This window comes from Bufo bufo, unplaced genomic scaffold (assembly GCF_905171765.1).
Source record: "Bufo bufo unplaced genomic scaffold, aBufBuf1.1, whole genome shotgun sequence".
Classification (NCBI taxonomy): domain Eukaryota; kingdom Metazoa; phylum Chordata; class Amphibia; order Anura; family Bufonidae; genus Bufo; species Bufo bufo.
This window is the reverse complement of record NW_024400137.1, coordinates 6,904-34,666: the sequence shown is the minus strand read 5'-3', so window position 1 is coordinate 34,666 and position 27,763 is coordinate 6,904. Positions and strand designations below refer to the sequence as shown.

The following is a 27,763-nucleotide window of genomic DNA, read 5'->3' as shown; positions in this document are numbered from 1 at the left end:
GTTTTTATTTGCGCTGTGTGACAGGTATAGGTTTAATCACAGAATCAGACTTCTATCTGCACGGTAGCGTGTGTCTTAGGTTTTTCTGAATGACACTATCAGCACCTTCAATGTAAGATATCCTTTTTGGGATAGATTTCAAGTAGGCCTCATATAGCCAGAAACTAGTTATTTTGAGAAGGGCAAATTTGGGAATAGTTTTTCACCCAGAACAAAAAATGTCTTTACGGTCACTACAAATAACTTGACCAGCTAAAACAGTACAGATTTGGTTGAATAGAAAGTGTCAGGTCTATTTTTTAGGCGCTGGGTGACAGGCTCAACTTGCCCCTGATGTAGTATATGGCCTAAAAAATAACCACACTATTGATGGTTAAATGCACTTGGGGTGGACACAGGCTCAGCCTGCACCAGATTTAGTATATGGCCAAGAAAATAACCAGACTGTTGATGGTTAAATGCACTTCGGTGACACAGGCTCAGCCTCAGCTGATGTAGTATATGGCCAAAAAATAACCAGACTGTTGCTGGTTAAATGCACTCGTGACACAGGCTCACCTGCAGCTGATGTAGGATATAGCACAAAATAACCACACTATTGATGGTTAAAATACACTTGGTGATAGCTTGTGCTGCGCACCACAAGTCACAAAATGCCGCCGATACCCCAGAAAAAAGTGATCTAAAAACGCTCTGGGCAGCCTCAAAAAAGTAGCATGTCGATATTAGCACTTCAATGATCCACAGCTGCAGATCGATCACAGAATAATCTTTTGAGGAGTAAATCTGCCTAATCACGCCCTAACGTCGCAGCAGCAACCTCTCCCTATGCTTGAATCAGCAGAGTGACGTGCAGTGCTACGTGACCCAAGCTTATATAGAGCTGGGTCACATGCTGCACTGACCAAACACAGCCATGCCAATAGTAGCAAGGCTGTGATGGCCTCTTGGGGCAAGTAGTATGACGCTTGTTGAGTTGGCTTGCTTTGCAGCCTTTCAAAAGCGCCAAGAAAGCGCAGAACACCGAACCCGAACTCCTGGACTTTTACGAAAATGTTCGGGTTCGGGTCCGTGTCACGGACACCCCAAAATTCGGTACGAACCCGAACTATACAGTTCGGGTTCGCTCATCCCTATTCAATACTATTATATATCGTTTGATCTGAGTGAAACTGCGCTTAAGTTAGTGGGTTCGATAGCGATTACTTATAGTAATTGGATATCGTTTTATCTTTGTGCAACTACGCTTAAGTTAGCGGGCTCGATAATAATTAGCAATTGTTTGATCTTAGTGTAACTACAATAATGGGAAATTCTAATGTTGCAGGACCAAGTGAGGAGATATTAACAGCAGCTCAGTTGATGCAAGAAAGAAAGGAAAAGTTTCAGTTAGGAATAAAAGTTGAAAGCATTCTGTCATACTAAGTAGCAGCGATTTCCGGTATTAACCGGAAATACGTAGTATTGTGTAAAAGTTCCCCCTAGAGGGTGCATATCGAAACTAAAGTTTCAGTTATGAAGTTAAAATCGTTCATGTGTGCAATTGATATGCCAGAAACCAGTAGATTAAATGAAAGGATTGTGGATAAGTGTATAGAAGGAAAAGAGAAGTTGGTTGAAGGATAATAATAGGCTGGTGCATACTGAGTTATGGTGAAAAGTGTCTATGGAAGTGACTGAGAGAAATTGAAAGTTGGAGAAATGAGAAGCATTTCTTATTACAATATGGAGGATTTTGAATCCTACAGAGAACAAAGAAGTTGCCATGTGGCATCCCTTCCCCCACCACATCTGCTGTAACATTCAAAAGTAATTATTGTACTTGTAGTTCGACAAGAACTTTTCCTGTTTTCTTTTTGAGAGCACATTTCAGAGAGAACTCCCTCCCATCTCACATCCCCCTCCTGTGCTCAGGAATTCAACTACCCTCCATATGGGGGTTGGGGGGGAGGGGGGCTGGTAATTGGTAATGCATCTGCAGACTGTGAAGATACTAATGTGTGTTATCTATAGATCTTCCAGACAGGGCTCCAGTATTGGATTAGATCCAATGATGTTTGCAAAAATAACCTTTCCAAATTGTATGTTCCATTGGTTTAAAATGTGCCCGCAGTGATTGCTCCATGATGCCAATTGGAAGTGTCCAATCCTATCAATCTAAGATTGCACCCATTCTAAGTCCTTATTCAAATAGGAGTGAAAGTTTAGGGATATCTGCATCATTATATGATGTATGACATCTACCACACCTAGTAGTAACATCAATTTTGCCATGATGAATAGAATTCCCAATTCAGAGAACTTACTTATGCTGCTTTATAGAAAACTAGTTAAAATATGGAGAGTTTTCTCATATTATTGGTGAGATTTGAAAAATCTAGTCCAATATAGAGCTGGGGATTTAATGCATAGTGAAGATAATTGAGTCTGGGAGGAAGTGTTTAGGTCATCAGTCAGTCACATTGTCATCAGGACAGAGAGTGTGGAGAAAGTTTTCACTAGACTCCAGGAAAGTTGGGTGGATTTGGATTTTTGAGCTTACTTTAGCTATGCACGAGAAAATCTTAAGTGCTGCCTTTGTGGATGGTCTTAAGGATCATCTGGAAAGGTCTAGTGTTGGCTAGCTTGAGTGAAGTTCATTTTGTCCCGCCATATTGTTAAAGGGAACCTGTCACCTGGATTTTGGGTATAGAACTGAGGATATGGGTTGCTAGATGGCCGCTAGCACATCCGCAATATCCAGTCCCCATAGCTCTGTGTGCTTTTATTTTGTAAAAAAAACAATTTGATACATATGCAAATTAGCCTGAGGTGAGTCCTGTCCCTGACTCATCTCACGTACAGGACTCATCTCAGGTTAATTTGCATATGTATCAAATCGGTTTTTTTTACACAATAAAAGCACACAGAGCTATGGGGACTGGATATTGCGGATGTGCTAGCGGCCATCTAGCAACCCATGTCCTCAGCTCTATTCACAAAATCCGGGTGACAGGTTCCCTTTAAAGTTAAATCAAACAAAGACCTAAGGCGGGCGTGGCTGCCTATCAGTCCTCCCCACAAGGGGGGGGAGGAAGACTTTGTATGTACTTGCCCACTTCCTCGCCCATGGGAGGAGCTACAAATGTTCAGCCCCCAAATGCAATGCCCATAAGGAATTAACAATCCAGAATCAAATACTGGATCCCTATTATTTATACAATGTAAATAGGTGGTTGGCTCACAGTCGGTGGCTATGACGGGTGCTGCTAACTCAACTTGGGTGCCCAACCCAAAAACAAATGGATACAGGAAAAAGGGGGAGTGAGCACTCTCAACAACCACTGAGGAAGGGGTGCAGACGCCCCGAAACGCGTCTGGTGTTAAGGAGAGAAGCGTTTACTTAATCTCTTGGATCTCCATTGCATGGCCATGCGATAAGAAGGTATAAAGGAGAAAGATCTTCATAAAGGCCGCTCTACTATACAAACTACTATACAAACTACGGAGAGTATCAAGGTACCACCACTGCCTGTTGAATCCCGCGATATTGTGACGTCATCAGTACGGGACGGCTGACGCTAGACGCCGAAGCAGCCGGCGCAGCTCGCCTCTCGTGGAGGACTTTGAGACGCGGTAGCGGGAGCGGACATCAGGAACCAGGTAGGAACCTTTATCTCCGAGTGAAGTAGTTACAAGATAATACCCTGAGCGGCTGCATTTTCATTTATGAACCGGGAAGGAGTTTAATATCATCCACCAACAATTACGGAGCACTATATGGGACATTGAACCCATTATATTGGCACAGACTGTCTTGAACTGCCCGTGACAACTACTTTTCTGAGAAGCGGTCTGCGGTAATACAAGGTCTGCAGGTGACCTCTACTCTGGACACTCTTTGACACAGTTCGTGGTACTACCAGTACCAGGAGTATATTTTAGCAACTTTAATGTCTTAATGGTTTGCTGAATTGTGATATTTATCCCCTGTTAGTAGTTTTATTGGTACCAATTATTGTTATTTTTTATTTCCTTCAATTTCAATGATTTTATTCATATGTATGTGATTGGATTTAACAAATAAATACCATATTGATCCCAATATCCTGTGGTCCGGGTGTTGAGAGTGCTCACTCCCCCTTTTTCCTGTATTTATACAATCCTTAGGATCTAATTCCATTGCCTTATAGCAAACATGTTCCATGATCTCTCATGGCTAAGGGTAGTATCACATGTGTAGGAGCATATAGTAATGCAATTCCTACTACTCTCACCAATTAATCACCGTCTTAAGGGTGTACAAAATTTGATCCAACTACTCTGCTGCATCTGGAGGGGGGGGGGGGGGGAGGCTGGAAGTGGTAAATAAAAATAAAATTCAAATTTAATGTTTCCAATTAATAACCAAATTTTTGAGTTTCTGGTAGATAATTTCAGGTTCTTGGAAGATGGATAATCTCAGACAGGATATGTTGTTCCTACTTAATCTGATGTTGTCAAGAAAGAACCACTCCCTCCAGCAATGTTAGTGCAGGAGACAGAGCTGAAGACACTCGCTGAGGTTTGTAAGATGGCTGAGGGTAAGATTGAATCCAGGTATGCCTTCGGTTTCACTCATTATTATGGTCTAATCTGGTGAAGCAGAGATTCTGTTTGATCCATTGTTAAGCCCATCAATAATTAATGCTGAGTGCATGAAAGATGTTTGATGCCCTGATGCTGCCTGAAAAGGTAAAGGCTAAACTATTACTTGAAGTGTACGTTAAGTGGAAGTCTGTGTGAAACAGGATGGCTTATGGCCAGTGGACTTCCAAAAAGTTTGCCTTTTTCAGATACAGGTTACAGAGGCTAAAAGTAAAAATCAAAGGATAAAGGTAGAAGTGATGATAGGACTCTGGAGAGTTGGTAAGAAACTCTTCCTTCAGAGGGCACTCTACCTAAAGAGGATGGATTTAGAACATGGGCAAATCGAGAGAGAGAAGGTGTGATTGGGTTCTGTGGTGGATGGCTCCTGGGTTCAACAATGCTGCCACTAGGTTAGTTGAAGGTGAATGCTGTAATAATGATGGGAGAACTATAGGAGTTCCAGGAAGGCATATGCCAAGGTCATCTTACCCATTTCAGAGACTGCAGATTGACTACATTCAGAACAAAAGTGGAACCGTGTGAATATGTCTGTGTCTATATTGGTCTCTTTCCAGGATATTCGGAGATTTGGCCTGTAGCAAAGGCTACAGCTAAAGATACTGACTGAGGTGAGAGTACCTATCCCTGTTTTTTTTTTTTCCATCCGGTACACATCTAACCGAAAGATAGGCCTAAGTCCTTATGAAGTACTCTTTGGGAATGCTCCTGGATTAGGTGTCTATTTCCCCAATAGTTCCAGATGCAGCATAGTAGTTTTCCAAATTATGTTGTCTGTTGCACAAATTATTGTCTAATGTGTATTTCCAAGTTTTGTTGTTCCTAGAATCCAGACTATATAGAAGCGATTCATTCTTTACAATTATAGGAGATTGGATAGTGGTGAAACGAGAGACGTGTGGAAAGTCCTAGAGCTACGGTTTGAAGATCTACATCAAGTCCTGATAACCACCGCCACTGCTGTCGAATTGCAAGGAGAAAACTGATCGTATTGCAATCAAGTGCCAGGACTATAAGAGCCATAATGTTTTGTTACATGTCGTATTGTTTGTTAAATATTGTACAAAGGGGAAATCACAGTCAAATCAAATTCCAACGGTGTTATATTATCAAGATGAGTCAGGAACAACTAAGTTGACATTTGCAGTATAGTGGACTGTAAGACAGATGACAGGACACTTGGTTTTGGTCTGATAAGTACATCTGTGGACTTGAACTGACCCAGTCTATGGTAATTGTGTTTAAATATGACCATACCAACTGTGGATATTGGAGATTAACAGAATGGAGCACTAGTCTGAAGTGTTGGGAATATAAACCAGTGGAAACTACCTCTAGAGTCAGTAAAGCTGAAGGTTTGTCGCAAAGGAGACTATCCTGAAGGGAACACCACCAAACAGTTGCAAACATGATGAATGTAATCCTCTGTTCCTGTCCATTAGAAATCCTATCCAACAGGATTCAGGGATATACCGTATTTTTCGCCCTATAAGACGCACCGGTCCATAAGACGCACCTAGGTTTTTGAGGAGGAAAATAAAAAAAAAATATTTTGAACCAAACGGTGTGCTTTTGGTGGGTTTTGAACTAATTGTGGTCTGTGGATGGCACTGTTATGGGGGATCTGTGGATGGCGCACTGTTATGGGGGATGTGGGGTGTCGCACTGTTATGGGGGATCTGTGGGTGACACTTATGGGGGATCTGCGGGTGACACTTATGGGGGATCTGGGGTGACACTTATGGGGGATCTGTGGGTGACACTTATGGGGGATCTGTGGGTGACGCACTGTTATGGGGGATCTGTGGGTGACACATATGGGGGATCTGTGGGTGACACATATGGGGAATCTGTGGGTGACACATATGGGGGATCTGTGGGTGACACTTATGGGGGATCTGTGGGTGACACTTATGGGGGATCTGTGGGTGACACTTATGGGGGATCTGTGGGTGACATTTATGGGGGATCTGTGGGTGACACTTATGGGGGATCTGTGGGTGACACTTATGGGGGATCTGTGGGTGACACTTATGGGGATCTGTGGGTGACACTTATGGGGGATCTGTGGGTAGCTCTTATTGGGCTCTTGGATGGCACTGTTATGAGGATCTGTGTATGACAGTTATGGGGGGGATCTGTGGATGACACATATATAGCATCTTATGCTATGTGTCATCCACAGATCCCCTCCATAAATGTCCCTGAAGTGAATGACCCTCAATACACGCTGGGGGTCGGCATCTGCTTTTATAATGACAGCGGGGCCCGTGCAGTGACTGTATTCTACTACACGGGCCCCGCTCACTGTATAATCCTATGTCTAATAGTTAATTGTAATTGTATGTAATCACATAAGGAGCGCTGTGTATTACCGGTACTTACAACTACAAGTGCTCGCCGCTCGGTAGGTAGCAGGAGGAGGGAGGAGGAGGAGGCAGGCCGGGAGGACAGGTGCTGGCAGCGTGAGTCATACATCATGCGCCCACGCCGCCTGCTTCATTCATAAAGTGGGCGGCGCAGGCGCATGAAGTATGACTCACGCTGCCAGCGTCCGTCCTCCCGGCCTGCCTCCTCCTCCTCTCACTGCTACCTACCTAGCGGCGAGCGCTTGTAGTTGTAAGTACCGGTAATACACAGAGCTCCTTATGTGATTACATACAATTACAATTAACTATTAGACATAGGATTATACAGTGAGCGGGGCCCGTGTAGTAGAATACAATCACTGCACGGGCCCCGCTGTCATTATAAAAGCAGATGCCGGCCCCCAGTCCCGCCTCCCTCACAGCTGATACACCCGCCGCACGGCATCGCGGCGGGTGTATAATTGAAAACTCAGCAAAATCAGCAGCATTCACCGTATAAGACGCACTGCTATTTTCCCCCCACTTTTGGGGGGGAAAAAGTGCGTCTTATACGGCGAAAAATACGGTATGTGTTAGGAGCACGTGTAAGTGACAAAGATCCCCTAGGCAAATTTTGAATGTTGGTAAGGGAGAAACCTCAAAGTTCAGTTGCATCTGTGGCTCCTACATCCTTACCTACAGTTGGCATTAAATATTTGGCCAATTTAAAAATAATATGACAAACTGGCCTTAGAGACAGGATTTTATATAGGAAAGCCCTTTGGTGTTTTCCCTTAGGATATTGTTCTTACTTAATTCAGCTGAAGATGACAAGTAGTGACTGACAGTTCCTGACAGTTGGTTTATCAACCAAAATTATCAAAACGCAGATATCTGGTGATTGTGTGGAGATTTGAAACTCCGACCCAGGATGCAGGTGGAATGAAGTGGTCAATGTACCCTGATCAAGTCCTGATGCCATTTGTTCTATTCTCACCTCCTGAGTGAGAGATGAAATCAGAAAACATTGTCCGGTCACGACTAAGGAGGTCACTCCCTACATCCTTTGACTCAAGTATACATTGATGCCATAGGATTCTGTAGAAGACTTTCTGACTAATTTAAAACAAAAATTCAGATAATTGCAGGATTTGAGTCATTATTTCCCATGATTAGTAAAAAAAATAAAAATAAAAATAAAAAAAATAATTTTTATTTTATTTTGATTGGATTTAACATCTCTATTGTCATCAACAGAGATTTGTGAATTATATCTGTGATGCTGTGCAGGGAATGGTGGAACAACTGAGCTCTTTTCCAGTAATGACTCTACAGAACCGACTGGTCCTTGACAGCAGAAAAAGGAGGGGTCTACAGAACTGCTGCATCTACATTCCGGACAACACTGCCCTGTGTAACGCACCTAGTTGATCAGTTAGGATCTCAACTGCGGAAGCAATGGACATCCACTATTATCCCACCGCCTTGTTTTTGGCTGTGGGATTCGCGGTTACTCAGTATGTACCCCAGGCGTCTCTCTCAGTCTTTGGCGGAGAGTTTGGGGTAACAAATCATTTACCGCTATCCATCTAATTAATTACTGCTGGAAAGGAAGGTCCCCCAGTATTACAGGAGTACAAGTTAGTATAAGCTTGTGCACAGTTCAGAGTTAGTATATAGTATGCCCTCAGTTTAGTATATAGTATGCCATAGGTTCAGGGTTAGTATATAGCATGTCCACAGTTTAGTATATAATATGCAGCAGGTTCAGAGTTAGTATAGCATGTCCTCAGTTTAGTACGTAGTATGCAGTAGGTTCAGAGTTAGTATAGCATGTCCTCAGTTTAGTATGTAGTATGCAGTAGGTTCAGAGTTAGTATAGCATGTCCTCAGTTTTAGTATGTAATATTGCAGTAGGTTCAGAGTGAGTTAGCATGTCCTCAGTTTAGTATATAATATGCAGCAGGTTCAGAGTTAGTATAGCATGTCCATCAGTTTTAGTAGATAATATGCAGCAGGTTCAGAGTTAGTATAGCATGTCCTGAGTTCAGAGTTGGTTTGAGATATCGCCTCACACCAGCAGGAACCACCCCACTCTGAGTTCCTGGACCTTAATCAGCAGGTAAACAGGCATATACTTGCGGTTAGTCAGTACCCCCCCCCCTTAAGGGACCCCTCCGGGGTACCCCACTAGGAGAGGGTCGGTTGGGAAATCTTCTATGGAACAATCTTTGGAGTCTGGGAGCATGAACGTTTTGCACATCTTCCCACGAGTCATCCTGGGGACCATACCCCTTCCATCTAACGAGATACTGGATCTTCCCCCGTCTTCTTCTGGAATCAATGAGCTGCTCAACTTCAAATTCTTCTTCTCCTTGGACCTCTATCGGCGGCAAGGGTCGAGGATCATTTGATGGGAACGGCCTAGGTCTAAACGGCTTCAGTAGTGACACGTGGAATGTGGGATGTACCTGTAATCGTGGAGGAAGGGTAAGTCTCACCGTGTTGGGGTTAATAATCCTATCTATCGGAAAAGGACCCAGGAATTGTCTTCCCAATTTCTTGGAAAGTACCCCCAACCGAAGGTTTCTTGTTGATAACCAAACCGAGTCTCCGACCTGGTAGGGAGGATTTTCTCTCCTACGACGGTCGTAGTAAAACTTCTGTCTTTTCTTTGCCCGTTGAAGGTTGTCTTTTAGCGTCTTAAGGGTAGTTTGCAAAGTGGTCAGATAATCGTCTGTGGCTGGAACGTTTGTGGGAAGGCTGGTTTGAGGAAGAGACCTAGGGTGAAATCCGTAATTAGCAAAGAATGGAGTATGTAATGTGGAGGAATTCGTAGAATTATTATAGGCGAATTCAGCGAGAGGAAGTAGGCCCTCCCAGTCATCCTGGAGAAATGAGCAGTGACATCTGAGAAACTGTTCCAGACACTGATTCACCCTTTCAGTCTGCCCATTAGTTTGGGGGTGATAGGCGGTAGACATTCTGTGGTCGATTTGAAGTCTGGAACAAAGTGCTCTCCAGAATTTGGATACGAATTGCGAACCCCTGTCTGATATGACCTGGCTAGGAATTCCATGTAACTTAATAATATTAGACAGGAATACCACGGCCGTTTCCTTGGAGGAGGGTAACTTCTTGAGGGGCACGAAGTGTGCCATCTTAGTCAGCAAATCCACTACCACCATGATGGTATTGTTTCCTAAAATCCATCGAGACCCATTCCCAGGGTCTGTTGGCGATGGGAAGACTCATTAGGAGACCATAAGGTCGGTTCCTGTCAGTTTTACATGAGGCACAGGTCTCGCACGTGGAAACGTATTCCTCAATTTGTTTGGTCATTTTGGCCACCAGAAGTTCCTGAGTATCAGGGTTGTGGTTTTAGCAATGCCGGGATGTCCCGCGAGGGGTAAATCATGGCAAAGTTTGATCACCTGATTGGTGAGGGAGGGTGGTATATACAGTTGGCTGTCCTTGTAAAGGAGACCCTGTTGGTTCTGCGAAAGACCAGGGGGGGTATTAGCATGGTCATTAATTAGAGCATCCTTGAGCTGGGTTCCAACGTTATGGTGGCAAGGACGAGTTTCTTCGGTGGAATGATCCATGTGGGGGCCGTGTCTGAGGTGCGAATTTCAGCCAGTCGTGACAAGGCGTCGGCCTTCCCATTTTTTGAGCCTGGTCGGTATGTAATTTGGAAGTTAAACCTGTCGGAAAAAAAACTCCACCGTACTTGGCGGCCTGATAGTGTTTTATTGGTTTTCAGGTATTGTAGATTACGGTGATCCGTATAAATTGTGATGGGGTGTATTGATCCTTCAAGTAAATGCCTCCAATTTTCCAGGGAGCATTTTATGGCGAGGAGTTCCTTTTCGCCTATGGGGTAATTGAATTCAGCGATATTTAGCGTCCGGGAGTAGAACCGATAGGATGTAACGGAGTTGAAAAGAGCTTCGCTGGGACAGAACGGCTCCTATGGCTGCCTGGGATGCGTCTACTTCCAGCACGTAGTGATAGTTCGGATTTGGGAGAGTCAGTATCGGTGCCGTAGTGAACCTGTTCTTTAATAACTCAGTGTCAGAAACAGGCGTCGTTCAACTATAGAACAGAAAGCAAAATGGCGCACCATAGGGTAATAACGTAGAGATTATAGATAAAAAGGTATCTCCACTGGGGAGGCTCACCTGATGGAGTTGTGCTACTTTAGGCACAACTGTAATGTGGACGTGTGTCAAAATGCCATGAACTCCTCACAACGGATGGTGTGCAGCCCGGGATGGATACTTCTGTTCAGGGATGCCTGGAATCCCGCAGAAAGCCAGTGGTTCAGATAATAGAAAAGGTGTCCCACGGCGCAAAAACCACCCAAGAGTTGGAGTGATATAGGTTGATCATTTATTTGAGCAAGTGGTACAACGCGTTTCGGGGTTTAACCCCTTCTTCAGGTACAATAGGCTTGCAACCTATTGTACCTGAAGGGGTTAAACCCCGAAACGCGTTGTACCACTTGCTCAAATAAATGATCAACCTATATCACTCCAACTCTTGGGTGGTTTTTGCGCCGTGGGACACCTTTTCTATTATCTGAACCACTGGCTTAATAACTCAAACGCTGATTGGGCGTCCTTGGACCAAACGAACTTCGTGTTGACACTAGTTAAGCGGGTTAGTGGTTTAGTGGTAGCGGAGAAATCTTTAATAAATTTCCTATAGAAGTTTGAGAACCCAGGAACCGTTGAAGAGCTTTCCTGGAATCCGGGATCGGCCAATTTTGGATGCAAGTGATTTTTGAGTGATCCATCTGGATACCCTTGGGTGAAATTATGTATCCGAGGAAGGGAAGAGAAGTAGTCTCGAACACACATTTTTCCTGCTTAACGTATAAGCGATGAACACTTAACCGTGCAAGAACCCAACGGACATGTTTCCTGTGATCGTGTAAGTTATCGGAATACACTAGTATATCATCAAGATAGATGATTACACATACGTCCAGTAGATCCCTAAAGATGTCGTTAATAAAATTTTGGAATGTGGCAGGGGCGTTGCACAACCCGAAGGGCATCGCTGTATACTCGAAGAGTCCATACCGAGTGCGGAAGGCTGTCTTCCATTCATCACCTTTTCTGATCCTAATTAAGTTGTATGCGCCTCTCAAATCCAGCTTGGTGTAGATTGTTGCTGTTTGTAATCTTTCTATGAGTTCGGATATTAGCGGCAAGGGGTACCGATTTTTGATTGTTCCTTTGTTCAAGGCTCTGTAATCTATGATGGGCCTTAGGCTTGAGTCTTTGTTTCTCACGAAGAACATCCCTGCTGCTGCCGGGGAGGTTGAAGGCTGAATAAAACCTTTTCGTAAATACTCTTCTAGGTACTGTTTGAGGTGAACAAGTTCTGGTTGTGCCAATGGATAAATTCTACCCGTGGGTATCTCACTACCCGGCAGCAAGTCTATGGGGCAATCGTAAGATCTATGGGGCGGAAGAGATTCCGCCTTCTTTGCGCTGAATACCTCAGCAAAGTCTACGTATTGGCTGGGAACCTGGTTCACTCCCACATGCATGAGAGATTTGAGAGGAAAGCAGGTCTCCATACAATAAGGTGACGTAAACTGAACTCTCCCCTGTTTCCATAGGAGGGCTGGCTAGTGTATTTGCAACCATGGCAACCCAAGAATCACGGGAAACAATGGAGAGTGTATGATATCAAGGGATAAGAATTCTGTGTGGTTATTTTCACATGTCACCATGAGGGGTTGAGTCTGACTGTGGATAGGACTAGAAGTGGTACCGTCAATGAAACTCACGGATATCGGAACGTTTTTTCTCATGTGGGGAATTTTATTTTGCTCAACCAGATGCATGTCGATAAAATTCCCCGAAGCTCCCGTGTCCACCATGGCTTCAACGATAATCCGGTTTTGGTCCCACTGTAAGGTGAGAGACGTGTATATGTAACCACCAGTACTATTTTTTGTACTGTCTAAGGTACAAAACGTGCCGCTCTTACCTTCGCACTTCTTACGTATCGCGGGGCATCCGTCAACGGTATGGTCAGCAGACGCACAGTATAAACAGAGGTTGAGGTTACGTCTCCTGGCTTTCTCTCTCTCGGTCAGAGGTCCTCGGATCGCCCCAATCTCCATCATCTCTACAGCAGGACCCTGGCTGGACGGTCTTGGGTTTGGTGTGAAGCCTGAGACTCTCTCGGCTCTGCGTTCCCTCAGCCGTCTGTCAATGGTGGTGGCCTTCTGCATCAAGGCATTAAGTGTAAGTGGTAATTCTCCTCGGGCTTATTCGTCCTTCAGGGCCTCGGAAAGACCTAGGCGGAACTGATTCCTAAGGGTGAGGTCATTCCATTCAGTCTCCGGGCCCAGCGAGTGCATTCCGCAATAAAGTCCTCTACAGGTCGTCTCCCTTGTTTAAGGCTGCGTATAGCGGTCTCAGTGGTCAGTTGTTTACTATGGTCCTCGTAGAGAAGGGCATTTTTTCAAGGAACAGAGAGAAGGAATCCAGGACTGGGTCTTCCTTTTCTAAATAAGTATTGGCCCATGCTCTGGGCTCCCCCTGAGGTAAGAGATCATGGTAAGTACTTTTGTTCTGTCAGTTGGGTAAGTCCGGGGCTGCAGCTCAAACATTAGTTTGCACGCGTTCAGGAAATCCTGAACTGCCTTCGGTCACCCGAGAATATCTCAGGTGGGCTGACCTTGGGTTCTGGTCCATCACGGGGGTGTCCTGGCCCCTGAGTGACAAGTTGCCGTAGTGCCTGGTTTTCTAGCTGGAGATGTTGTACAGTCACGTTGAGGGTCTCCACCCTCTTAGTGAGGGTGACGAGGTGACTGCAACCTCCGCTGGATCCATGTGGGTTCCACTAATATGTAACGCACCTAGTTGATCAGTTAGGATCTCAACTGCGGAAGCAATGGACATCCACTATTATCCCACTACCCTTGTTTTTGGCTGTGGGATTCGCGGTTACTCAGTATGTACCCCAGGCGTCTCTCTCAGTCTTTGGCGGAGAGTTTGGGGTAACAAAATCATTTACCGCTATCCATCTAATTAGTTACTGCTGGAAAGGAAGGTCCCCCAGTATTACAGGAGTCACAAGTTAGTATAAGCTTGTGCACAGTTCAGAGTTAGTATATAGTATGCCCTCAGTTTAGTATATAGTATGCCATAGGTTCAGGGTTAGTATATAGCATGTCCACAGTTTAGTATATAATATGCAGCAGGTTCAGAGTTAGTATAGCATGTCCTCAGTTTAGTATATAATATGCAGCAGGTTCAGAGTTAGTATAGCATGTCCTCAGTTTAGTATATTATGCAGCAGGTTCAGAGTTAGTATAGCATGTCCTCAGTTTAGTATATAATATGCAGCAGGTTCAGAGTTAGTATAGCATGTCCTCAGTTTAGTATGTAGTATGCAGTAGGTTCAGAGTTAGTATAGCATGTCCTCAGTTTTAGTATGTAATATGCAGTAGGTTCAGAGTGAGTATAGCATGTCCTCAGTTTAGTATATAATATGCAGCAGGTTCAGAGTTAGTATAGCATGTCCTCAGTTTAGTATATAATATGCAGCAGGTTCAGAGTTAGTATAGCATGTCCTGAGTTCAGAGTTGGTTTGGGAATATCGCCTCACACCAGCAGGAACCACCCCACTCTGAGTTCCAGGACCTTAATCAGAGCAGGTAACAGGCATATACTTGCGGTTAGTTGGTCCTGGCTAGGAAGCCAGCAGTGGGGAAGCCAGTGGCAAGAAGGTAGGCAGTCCTTCACAATGTTGTTAGGGATCCAGGTCTGGATATGTGGCAGAGTCCTCAGATGCAATGGAGCTAGCAGGGTGCGCACTCCATTAGTGGAACACCCTGCTTAGCACCTGTCTTCTATTTAAGGCCCGGAGGTAAGTGGGCGGAGTCACAGGGAGCCGCTGCGATCCAGGCTGTACTGTTACACCCTGATGGAAGGATCACCAATGATCTGAGGAAACTGATAGACTTTATCAAATGAGCTGATGGGAAAAATTCTGAAATTAATATCATGGCCAGAATAATGTTTTGGGAACTGGTTCAGTGACTACAATGTTATTAGAATTTGGTTTTAACAGGCTGTTATACACTCACCTAAAGAATTATTAGGAACACCATACTAATACGGTGTTGGACCCCCTTTTGCCTTCAGAACTGCCTTAAATTCTATGCGGCATTGATTCAACAAGGTGCTGATAGCATTCTTTAGAAATGTTGGCCCATATTGATAGGATAGCATCTTGCAGTTGATGGAGATTTGAGGGATGCACATCCAGGGCACGAAGCTCCCGTTCCACCACATCCCAAAGATGCTCTATTGGGTTGAGATCTGGTGACTGTGGGGGCTATTTTAGTACAGTGAACTCATTGTCATGTTCAAGAAACCAATTTGAAATGATTCGAGCTTTGTGACATGGTGCATTATCCTGCTGGAAGTAGCCATCAGAGGATGGATACATGTTCTTATTCTGTTTACGCAAAATTCGGACTCTACCATTTGAATGTCTCAACAGAAATCGAGACTCATCAGACCAGCAACATTTTTCTAGTCTTCAACAGTCCAATTTTGGTGAGCTCGTGCAAAATGTAGCCTCTTTTTCCTATTTGTAGTGGAGATGAGTGGTACCCGGTGGGGTCTTCTGCTGTTGTAGCCCATCCGCCTCAAGGTTGTGCGTGTTGTGGCTTCACAAATGCTTTGCTGCATACCTCGGTTGTAACGAGTGGTTATTTCAGTCAACGTTGCTCTTCTATCAGCTTGAATCAGTCGGCCCATTTTCCTCTGACCTCTAGCATCCACAAGGCATTTTTGCCCACAGGACTGCCGCATACTGGATGTTTTTCCCTTTTCACACCATTCTTTGTAAACCCTAGAAATGGTTGTGAGTGAAAATCCCAGTAACTGAGCAGATTGTGAAATACTCAGACCGGCCCGTCTGGCACCAACAACCATGCCACGCTCAAAATTGCTTAAATCACCTTTTTTCCCATTCTGACATTCAGTTTGGAGTTCAGGAGATTGACCAGGACCACAGCCCTAAATGCATTGAAGCAACTGCCATGTGATTGGTTGACAAGATAATTGCATTAATGAGAAATAGAACAGGTGTTCCTAATAATTCTTTAGGTGAGTGTATAGTTCTACATTTTAGGAAAATTGTTTTAAAAAAATGTATAATACATCCATGCCCACACTATATACAGTTGCAAGAAAAAGTATGTGAACCCTTTGGAATGATATGGATTTCTGCACAAATTGGTCATAAAATGTGATCTAATCTTCATCTAAGTCACAACAATAGACAATCACAGTCTGCTTAAACTAATAAAACACAAAGAATTAAATGTTACAATGTTTTTATTGAACACACCATGTGGAACATTCACAGTGCAGGTGGAAAAAGTATGTGAACCCCTAGACTAATGACATCTCCAAGAGCTAATTGGAGTGAGGTGTCAGCGAACTGGAGTCCAATCAATGAGGTGAGATTGGAGGTGTTGGTTACAGCTGTCCTGCCCTATAAAAAAAAACACACACCAGTTCTGGGTTTGCTTTTCACAAGAAGCATTGCCTGATGTGAATGATGCCTCGCACAAAAGAGCTCTCAGAAGACTCTACGATTAAAAATTGTTGACTTGCCTAAAGCTGGAAAGGGTTATAAAAGTATCTCACTTGGAGTATTGTGCGCAGTACTGGAGGCGATATCTCCAGAAGGATATAGATACTCTAGAGAGAGTTCAGAGAAGAGCTACTAAACTAGTACATGGATTGCAGGATAAAACTTACCAGGAAAGGTTAAAGGACCTTAATATGTATAGCTTGGAAGAAAGAAGAGACAGAGGGGATATGATAGAAACTTTTAAATACATAAAGGGAATCAACTCGGTAAAGGAAGAGAGCATATTTAAAAGAAGAAAAACTACCACAAGAGGACACAGTTTTAAATTAGAGGGGCAAAGGTTTAAAAGTAATATAAGGAAGTATTACTTCACTGAGAGAGTAGTGGATGCATGGAATAGCCTTCTTGCAGAAGTGGTAGCTGCAAATACAGTGAAGGGGTTTAAGCATGCATGGGATAGGCATAAGGCCATCCTTCATATAAGATAGGGCCGGGGGCTATCCATAGTATTCAGTATATTGGGCAGACTAGATGGGCCAAATGGTTCTTATCTGCCGACACATTCTATGTTTCTATGTTTCTATGTTTCTATCTCCAAAAGCCTTGCTGTACATCAGTCCACGGTAAGACAAATTGTCTATAAATGGAGAAAGTTCAGCACTGCTGCTACTCTCCCTAGGAGTGGCCGTCCTGTTAAAGATGACTGCAAGAGCACAGCACAGAATGCTCAATGAGGTGAATAAGAATCCTAGAGTGTCAGCTAAAGACTTACAAAAGTCTCTGGCATATGCTAACATCCCTGGTAGCGAATCTACGATACGTAAAACACTAAACAATAATGGATTTCATGGGAGGATACCACAGAGGAAGCCACTGCTGTCCATTAAAAACATTGCTGCACGTTTACAGTTTGCACAAGAGCACCTGGATGTTCCACAGCAGTACTGGCTAAATATTCTGTAGACTGATGAAACCAAAATTGAGTTGTTTGGAAGAAACACACATCACTATGTGTGGAGAAAAGAGGCACAGCATACCAACATCAAAACCTCATCCCAATTGTGTAGTATGGTGGTGGGGGCATCATGGTTTGGGGCTGCTTTGCTGCGTCAGGGCCTGGACGGATTGCTATCATAGAAGGAAAAATGAATTCCCAAGTTTATCAAGACATTTTGCAGGAGAACTTAAGGCCATCTGTCCACCAGCTAAAGCTCAACAGAAGATGGTGTTGAAACAGGACAACGACCCAAAGCATAGAAGTAAATCAACAACAGAATGGCTTAAACAGAAGAAAATACGCCTTCTGGAGTGGCCCAGTCAGAGTCCTGACCTCAACCTGATTGAGATGCTGTGGCATGACCTCAAGAAAGCGATTTACACCAGACATCCCAAGAATATTGCTGAACTGATACAGTTCTGTAAAGAGGAATGGTCAAGAATTAATCCTGACCGTTGTGCACGTCTGATCTGCAGCTACAGGAAACGTTTGGTTGAAGTTATTGCTGCCAAAGGAGGTTCAACCAGTTATTAAATTCAAGGGTTCACATACTTTTTCCACCTTCACTGTGAATGTTCACATGGTGTGTTCAATAAAAACATGGCAACATTTAATTCTTTGTGTGTTATTAGTTTAAGCAGACTGTGATTGTCTATTGTTGTGACTTAGATGAAGTATAGATCACATTTTATGACCAATTTGTGCAGAAATCCATATCATTCCAAAGGGTTCACATACTTTTCTTGCAACTGTATATGTGCTGTGCCCCTGTCAAATACAAGATAATTCCATCCTGAAGTAAATAAAATCTTGTTGATGGTTGCGGGGTAAATAGGACAAGGTGAAGGCAAACCCGAAAGGGTGTTGAGGGGAACTGTGAAGCAATAAGGAAAGTCCAGCTCTTCGCTGTTTAGGGCGTTGGGACAGTACCTCACTTTGCCTGTTCACCTTTGGTCTATTTACCGCAAAAGGAGGGATTTGTCAGAGACGTGTATCTGGTGTGAACATTATTCTGTAGTACACATTTTTGTCCACACGATGGCCGCAAGCCAGATGTTTGAGCCATGTGTGCATTCTTTTTAAGGTAAATAGGGAGGGGGAAAATGGGGATTACATTACAGTTTTCAAATATACCTATAAACTCAGTTGAAGATGCTGAAACCACTCCTATCAGGTTAAGGAGCCAATAGTCTCTTCTTAAGGAACACCCTTTTGTGATGTCATGTCTGCTATTTAAGTCAATGTAATGTGAATAAAGCGTCTCTTCTACCATGACTCAGGGAAGATGAGAAGATGCTTTCATGAAACCACCTAGTGTGTCTGGTCTCATTATAAAGCAGTATGGTGTACGCCATAAATTTCAGGGAGTGTTGGATCCACTCTGCCTTTTTCCATTTTTTGTGCCATAATGGCCTCCATTACAAGGGATGCAGGTACCAACATGCATGCCGAGCCCACATGCCCAACATGCATGTGGATCCAACACTCCCTGAAATTTATGGCGGCCATTATGGCGCATAACAGGTAGTATTTAGTGTTAGGACCCGTCTAACAGAGATCGCCTTGACGTTCGGCAGACGGGCTCAGATGGTTTTGTACAAAATGCATTGGCCAAGCATCTCACTTTATAAATAAGCGTAGCATTAGCACCATAATTTTTGTAATCTTTTTTGTGACTATGGCATTGTTGTACTTTATCTGATTTGCAGGGTGCTGCTGCATTGTCTTTTTTTCTTTTAGGTCTTTGCCATGGCAGCATGCACCTGCGCACTGGGAGGTGCTGACTAACCCCCTTTTTTTTGCAAATTTCTAAAGATGATCAGTGGGAAGATGTGGAGATGCTAATGTTCTACTCCCGATTTGCCAGACAGGGAGCTCTACACACTAAGCATTGGATCTCTAAAGCCACTACTTCTCCAAATACCTGTGCTCCCTCACCTTCAGTTGAGAAAGAGCTTTGGCTCAAATTACAAGCAGAGAGAAGAGTCATCGGAGAACTGCTGGATTATTTTTCCAGTGTGCATATACCGGAGAGAATTCGGCAGCGGAGAGCCGATTCAGAATTAGTTCGCCTCTGGCGACAAGGGAAAATGCTCTTTCTACAGAGAGATTACTCCTCAGGAAAGCGCTTGATCCAGTCACCTGTGAGCGTCTCCATCAGATAGTGGTGCCCGAAGAGATGCTAAGATGGTAATGGACATGTACCATAACAGGTCTGGTCATTTTGGAACCCAAAAAACGGAAGCCACCATCAGGCGGCATTTCTACTGGACTGGCATGAGAAGTGATATTGAAGCCTGTGCGGGGAGTGTCCCACCTGTGCTGTGGCCAGAGGAGAAAGACATGATCAGCGAGCCCCCCCTTAATCCCATAGTGAGCAGGAGTCCTCTAGAAATCGTGGCTATCGACCATGTGAAACTGGAACCCAACAGATCCGGATAAACTTATGCTATGACAATCATCGACCACTACACCATGTTAGTCGTGGCTGTGCCTGTAAAGGACTTAACTGCTAAAACTACAGCAGCTACCATGTGAAAGAGCTTCATTCTGCCGAATGGGTGTCCTGACAAGATACTCACTGATCAAGGATCCGCATTCGAGTCTCAGTTGTTCTATGAACTTTGTGCACTGTAAAACTGCAAAAAACCTGAGGACCACCGCATATCACCCACAGGGAAATGGACTGTGCGAAAAGATGAATCAGACACTGATCAATATGTTCAAGGCTGTGCGACCTTACAAGAGGGCCGAGTGTGTAACATCCCGGAGTATGTCACTAAACTCTTTCTCCCCGCTACAACATGTTAGGTGTATGTATATTGTCATCCAGTGTAATCTAACAATGCCTGTTTAATGTATTTGCTGTATAATGTATTTGCTGTAATTTCTATGTACACCAGCAGGTGGCAGCAATATGTTCAGCAGACCTTAGCCAGTTTTGTATTGCTAGATTGGAATAGTTCATTCCAGTCTAGCTCCCCCCTCTTTGAGGAGGAGTGGAATTTTCCCACATCCTACCTCATGGGGAGGAGAGGAAGTTAAGTTAGTGTGTACCAGCCCCCTGCTTGGGTAGGCTGTGCTAGTAGGAGCTCCCAGACATAGGGATCCCAACCTAGGATCCAGCCTCGGCTGAGGCCAAGGATCACTCTTCCCAGCCTGAGTCTGCTACCTCAGCTGGTGACAAAGCAAGCAGCACCTCCAGAACTACAGACCTCCAGGAAGAACTATTCCCTGCGAGCAGTCCGGAGAGTACTGATCCAGAGTCCAGGAGAAAACCAGATACCTCCTCAGCTAGTCAGGCCCATACCAAGCAGAAGACAGAGCAGAAGATAGATACCTGCAGATTCTCTAGGCATATGAATAGAAGCAGTATACATATTGATTCCTGCCACATATTGCCAATACCTGCTGGGACCCAAGACCTATGCTGTAACTCGTATGGATTCAAGCTGCATTAAGTAAAGACGTGTTGGATTACATCTAAGTCTGGATCTTATTTACTTCTACTACAATCCTCAATTACTTCTGCTAACAACACTCATTTTATTGCAAGTGAGCCAGGATCCATGAGTCCAGCCGTACCAAGGTAGGAGACATCGTTGACACAATACCTACTACACAGAGACGGTATCCCCCTCTGGCATTCCTCACTTGGTACGTGAGTTATACCATCTTAAAGGGCCCTGTTACAGTACCTGCGCAACCTGCAATTGGCGCCACAAACACTTATAGACTTATATGCGCATATCCTGACCCACTGCATAATTGGCCACCGTACCACGGTCCTGCTCATTGCAAGTGGCCTTCGCTTATCCCTGAATTAGTGTACCTGTACAATAACACCACTTATTGCTCTACCAGGTACACCTCTTACTACCTTGTGTTTGTAAGACAGGGCCGTTTACCTGCAGACCTCGCCCTCGACATCCCCTTGCCGGATTCTGAACCAGTCCTTTCCAAATCTGAGTGGTTCAAAGAGCATCAGAGGCACCTAGAGGATGCCAGATAAATAATGGACTCTAAACAGAAAAGGCCCAGCAAAAACAGGACTTTGATCTGCATGCGCATGCTGAGCCCTTACAACCAGGATACTAGGTCTGGCTCACAAACAATCACCCAGTGAGCAAGCTGGATAGTCTCTGGGATCGGGAGCCATATACTGAAATGGCCGTCCCCTCATCAGAAGTCTACGGGATCCACAGAGGAGTAAAGGTACTCAGCGAGTACACCACAACAGGCTCAAAAAATGCCTGCAGGAACCTGTTCAGGAGCAGTCAAAAGAATTGGATAAGGCACCCGAACTGCCATTGTCTTCAGAAAGTGAAACTCTAACAGAATAGCCTTCCATGCTTGCCCCCCTTCAGTGGCTACTCCAGCCTCAAATTCGAGTCCTGATGCCATTTGCTGAGATTCTCCTCCAAGTCAGACAGCTGATCCTTCTGCACAAGTCCAGGACTCTACCTCTACCCCTGGAGACTCGGAACTGTCTTTGCGGAGGTCCCAACGGACCAATAAAGGTAAACCACCTGCCCGTTATCGGGAATTCTTTGAAACCAGTGTCCAGACTGGGACATAAAATAAAGTGAAAAAAGAAGTAAAAAAAATAAAGTTTTACCCAAAAAATTAAAAGTTTCAAGTAAAAAACAAAAAAGCGTCATTAACCTAAAATAAAGGAAAAAATGAAAAAAAGTAGACATATTAGGTATCGCCGCATCCGTATCGACCGGCTCTATAAAAATATCACATGACCTAACCCCTCAGGTGAGCACCGTCAAAAAAAAAATATAAAACTGTGCTAAAAAAAAATTTTTTTTTGTCACCTTACACTACTAAAGTGCAAACACCGAGCGATTAAAAAGGGGTATGCCCTCCAAAATTATACCAATCGAACTGTCACCTCATCCTGCAAAAAATGAGCCCCTACCTAAGACAATCGCCCAAAAAATAAATAAATATATATGTCTCTCAGACTATGGAGAAACTAAAACATGATTATTTATATTCATTAAAAAAATGCTTTTATTGTGTTAAATGTAAAAACTAAAATAAAAAGTAGACATATTAGGTATCGCAGCTTCTGTCACAACCTGCTCTATAAAAATACCATATGACCTAACCCTTTAGGTGAACACCGTAAAAATGATAAAAAAAAAAAGCAATTTTTTGTCACCTCATCACAAAAAGTGTGATAGCAAGCAATCAAAAAGTCATATGCATCCCAAAATAATGCCAATCAAACTGTCATCTAATCCCGCAAAAACGATACAGTACCTGAGACAATCTCCGAAAAATTCAAAAAACTATGGCTCTCAGACTATGGAGTCACTACAACATTATAATTTTTTTTGTTTCAAAAATAATATTGTTGTGTAAAAAAAAAAAAAAAAGTATACATATTAGGTATTTTCACGTCCGTAACGACCTGCTCTTTTAAAATACCACATGACCTAACCCCCTCAGGTGAAAACCGTCAAAAAAAATAAAATAAAAACACCAAGCGATCAAAAAGGCGTATGCCCCCCAAAATTATACTAATCTAACCGTCACCTCATCCCGCAAAAAATTAAGACAATTGGCTAAAAAAAAAACGATGTTTCTCAGAATATGGAGACACAAAAAATGCGGTTATTGTGTAAAACTTAAAAAAATTAAAAAGTATACATATTAGGTATCGCCGCGTCCGTAAGAACCTGCTGTATAAAAATATCACATGAAATGACCTCTCAGCTGAACACCGTAAAAAAAAAAAAATGTGTAAAAAAAGCTATTTTTTGACCCCTTACGTCACAAAAAGTGTAATACCAAGCGATCAAAAAATCATATGCACCCTAAAATAGTTGCAATCAAACCGTCATCTCATACCACAAAAAATGAGACCCTAGCTATAACAAATCGCCCAAAAAATAAAAAAACTATGGCTCTCAGAATATGCACACACTAAAGCATGATTTTTTCAAAAATGCTTTATTATGTAACACTAAAACAAACAACTAGAGATGTCCCGAACTATTCGCCAGCGAACAGTTCCCGGCGAACATAGCTTGTTCGCGTTCGCCGCGGCGGGCGAACATATGCGATGTTGGGTCCTCCCCCCTATTCGTCATCATTGTGTAAACTTTGACCCTGTACCTCACAGTCAGCAGACCCATTCCAGCCAATCAGCATCATACCCTCCCTCCCAGACCCTCCCACCTCCTGGACAGCATCCATTTTAGATTCATTCCGGAAGCTGCATTCTTAGTGAGAGGAGGGACAGTGTAGCTGCTGCTGATTTAATACGGAAATCGATAGCTAGGCTAGTGTATTCAGTGTCCACTACAGTGCTGAAAGACTCATCTGATCTCTGCTGTAAGGACAACCCCAAAAAGCCCTTTTTAGGGCTAGAACATCAGTCTGCTTTTTTTTCCCTGTGTAATCTAATTGCAGTTTCCTGCCAGCGTGTGTGTCAGGCTCACAGCGTATACTGTGCCCACTTGCCCAGTGCCACCACTCATATCTGGTGTCACAGTAGCTTGCATTTAAAAAAATAAATACATTTTTGGACTGTAATATAATAGCATTCAGTTGCCTGCACGCGCGTGTGTTTTCATGCCCTGCAAGTGCACAGTGTCACCAGTGCAACTCATATCTGGTGTCACAGTAGATTACATTTAAAAAAACAAAACAATTTTGACTGTGAATAAATAGCAGTCAGTTGCCTGCACGTGTTTGTGTGTTTAAGGCCCTGCTGCAAATGCATAGTGTCACCAGCACAACTCATATCTGGTGTAACAATAGATTACGATTAGACCACTTTTACAAATCTGCACTACACTACTTTCACGGTTTATTGCTCGATCATGCAACTTACCACCCAAATGAATTTTGCCTCCTTTTCTTCTCACTAATAGAGCTTTCATTTGGTGGTATTTCATTGCTGCTGACATTTTTACTTTTTTTGTTATTAATTGAAATTTTTGCAAAAAAAATGACATTTTTCACTTTCAGTTGTAAATTTAAAAAAAAAAAAATACATTTCTATATAAAATTTTCTCTAAATTTATTGTTCTACATGTCTTTGATAAAAAAAAACGTTTTGGGTAAAAGTTATAGCGTTTACAAACTATGGTACAAAAATGTGAATTTCCGCTTTTTGAAGCAGCTCTGACTTTCTGAGAACCTGTCATGATTCCTGAGGTTCTACAATGCCCAGACAGTAGAAAACCCCACAAATGACCCCATTTCGGAAAGTAGACACCCTAAGGTATTCGCTGATGGGCATAGTGAGTTCATAGAACTTTTTATTTTTTGTCACAAGTTAGCGGAAAATTGGTGATTTTTTATTTATTTTTCTTACAAAGTCTCATATTCCACTAACTTGTGACAAAAAATAATAACTTCCATGAACTCACTATGCCCATCATGAAATACCTTGGAGTGTCTTCTTTCCAAAATGGGTCACTTGTGGGGTAGTTATACTGCCCTGGCATTTTAGGGGCCCTAATGCGTGAGAAGTAGTTTGAAATCAAAATGTGTAAAAAATGCCCTGTGAAATCCTAAAGGTGCTCTTTGGAATGTGGGCCCCTTTGCCCACCTAGGCTGCAAAAAAGTGTCACACATGTGTATCGCCGTACTCAGGAGAAATCAGGCAATGTGTTTTGGGGTGTCTTTTTACACATGCCCATGCTGGGTAAGATAAATATCTCTGTCAAATGACAACTTTGTGTAAAAAAATGGAAAAGTTGTCTTTTAGAGAGATATTTCTCTCACCCAGCATAGGTATATGTAAAAAGACACCCCAAAACACATTGCCCAACTTCTCCTGAGTACGGCGATACCACATGTGTGACACTTTTTTGCAGCCTAGGTGGGCAAAGGGGCCCACATTCCAAAGAGAACCTTTAGGATTTCACAGGGCACTTTTTACACATTTGATTTCAAACCACTTCTCACGCATTAGGGCCCCTAAAATGCCAGGGCAGTATAACTACCCCACAAGTGACCCCATTTTGGAAAGAAGACACCCCAAGTTATTTCGTGATGGGCATAGTGAGTTTATGGAAGTTTTTATTTTTTGTCACAAGTTAGTGAAATATGAGACTTTGTAAGAAAAATAAAATAAAAAATAAATCATCATTTTCCGCTAACTTGTGACAAAAAATAAAAAATTCGAGGAACTCGCCATGCTCCTCACTGAATACCTTGGGGTGTCTTCTTTCCAAAATGGGGTCGCTTGTGGGGTAGTTATACTGCCCTGGCATTTTAGGGGCCCTAATGCGTGAGAAGTAGTTTGAAATCCAAATGTCTAAAAATGCCCTGTGAAATCCTAAAGGTGCTCTTTGGAATGTGGGCCCCTTTGCCCACCTAGGCTGCAAAAAAGTGTCACACATGTGGTATCGCCGTACTCAGGAGAAGTTGGGCAATGTGTTTTGGGGTGTCTTTTTACATATACCCATGCTGGGTGAGAGAAATATCTCTCTAAAAGACAACTTTTCCCATTTTCTTATACAAAGTTGGCATTTGACCGATATATTTATCTCACCCAGCATGGGTATATGTAAAATGACACCCCAAAACACATTGCCCAACTTCTCCTGAGTACGGCGATACCAGATGTGTGACACTTTTTTGCAGCCTAGATGCGCAAAGGGGCCCAAATTCCTTTTAGGAGGGCATTTTTAGACATATGGATTCTAGACTTCTTCTCACACTTTAGGCCCCTAAAATGCCAGGGCAGTATAAATACCCCACATGTGACCCAATTTTGGAAAGAAGACACCCCAAGGTATTCCGTCAGGGCATGGCGAGTTCATAGAAGTTTTTTTTTTTGGCACAAGTTAGCGGAAATTGATTTTTTTTTGTTTTTTCTCACAAAGTCTCCCTTTCCGCTCACTTGTGACAAAAAGTTCAATCTTTCATGGACTCAATATGCCCCTCAGCGAATACCTTGGGGTGTTTTCTTTCCGAAATGGGGTCACTTGTGGGGTATTTATACTGCCCTGGCATTTTAGGGGCCCTAAAGCATGAGAAGAAGTCTGGAATCTAAATGTCAAAATTTTTTTACTCATTTGGATTCCGTGAGGGTATGGTGAGTACATGTGAGATTTTATTTTTTGTCACAAGTTAGTGGAATATGAGACTTTGTAAGAAAAAAATAAATAAAAAATTTCCGCTAACTTGTGACAAAAAAAAACTTTTCTATAAACTCGCCATGCCCCTCAAAAGTGATCTTTTATAGCGCCGCAGCGATTTTACGGTGTTTTTGCAGTGATCAGAAGAAAATAAAAATCTGTCTGTGCCTCTGAAAATAAAAATCTGTCTGTGCCTCTGATGCTCTTTGAACCACTCAGATTGGGAAAGGACTGGTTCAGAATCCGGCAAGGGATGTCGAGGGCGAGGTCTGCAGGTAAACGCCCTGTCTTACAAACACAAGGTAGTAAGAGGTGTACCTGGTAGAGCAATAAGTGGTGTTATTGTACAGGTACACTAATTCAGGGATAAGCGAAGCCACTTTACTAACTTGTAAAAAATGCCCTGTGAAATCCTAAAGGTGCTCTTTGGAATGTGGGCCCCTTTGCCCACCTAGGCTGCAAAAAAGTGTCACACATGTGGTATCGCCGTACTCAGGAGAAGTTGGGCAATGTGTTTTGGGGTGTCTTTCTACATATACCCATGCTGGGTGAGAGAAATATCTCTCTAAAAGACAACTTTTCCCATTTTCTTATACAAAGTTGGCATTTGACCGATATATTTATCTCACCCAGCATGGGTATATGTAAAATGACACCCCAAAACACATGCCCAACTTCTCCTGAGTACGGCGATACCAGATGTGTGACACTTTTTTGCAGCCTAGATGCGCAAAGGGGCCCAAATTCCTTTTAGGAGGGCATTTTTAGACATATGGATTCTAGACTTCTTCTCACACTTTAGGGCCCCTAAAATGCCAGGGCAGTATAAATACCCCACATGTGACCCAATTTTGGAAAGAAGACACCCAAGGTATTCCGTCAGGGGCATGGCGAGTTCATAGAAGTTTTTTTTTTGGCACAAGTTAGCGGAAATTGATTTTTTTTTGTTTTTTCTCACAAAGTCTCCCTTTCCGCTCACTTGTGACAAAAAGTTCAATCTTTCATGGACTCAATATGCCCCTCAGCGAATACCTTGGGGT

General features: G+C 43.2%; 1 long non-coding RNA gene across 1 annotated transcript; it reads left to right on the top strand.

Annotated features, from left to right (window-relative positions):
- Positions 1-1,310: 1,310 nt before the first annotated feature.
- Positions 1,311-20,573, top strand: LOC120983702. Its single transcript, XR_005775173.1, has 4 exons — positions 1,311-1,610; positions 2,435-2,437; positions 7,923-7,930; positions 20,564-20,573. It is a non-coding gene; the product is annotated as an uncharacterized LOC120983702 (long non-coding RNA).
- The last annotated feature ends 7,190 nt before the right edge of the window (positions 20,574-27,763 follow it).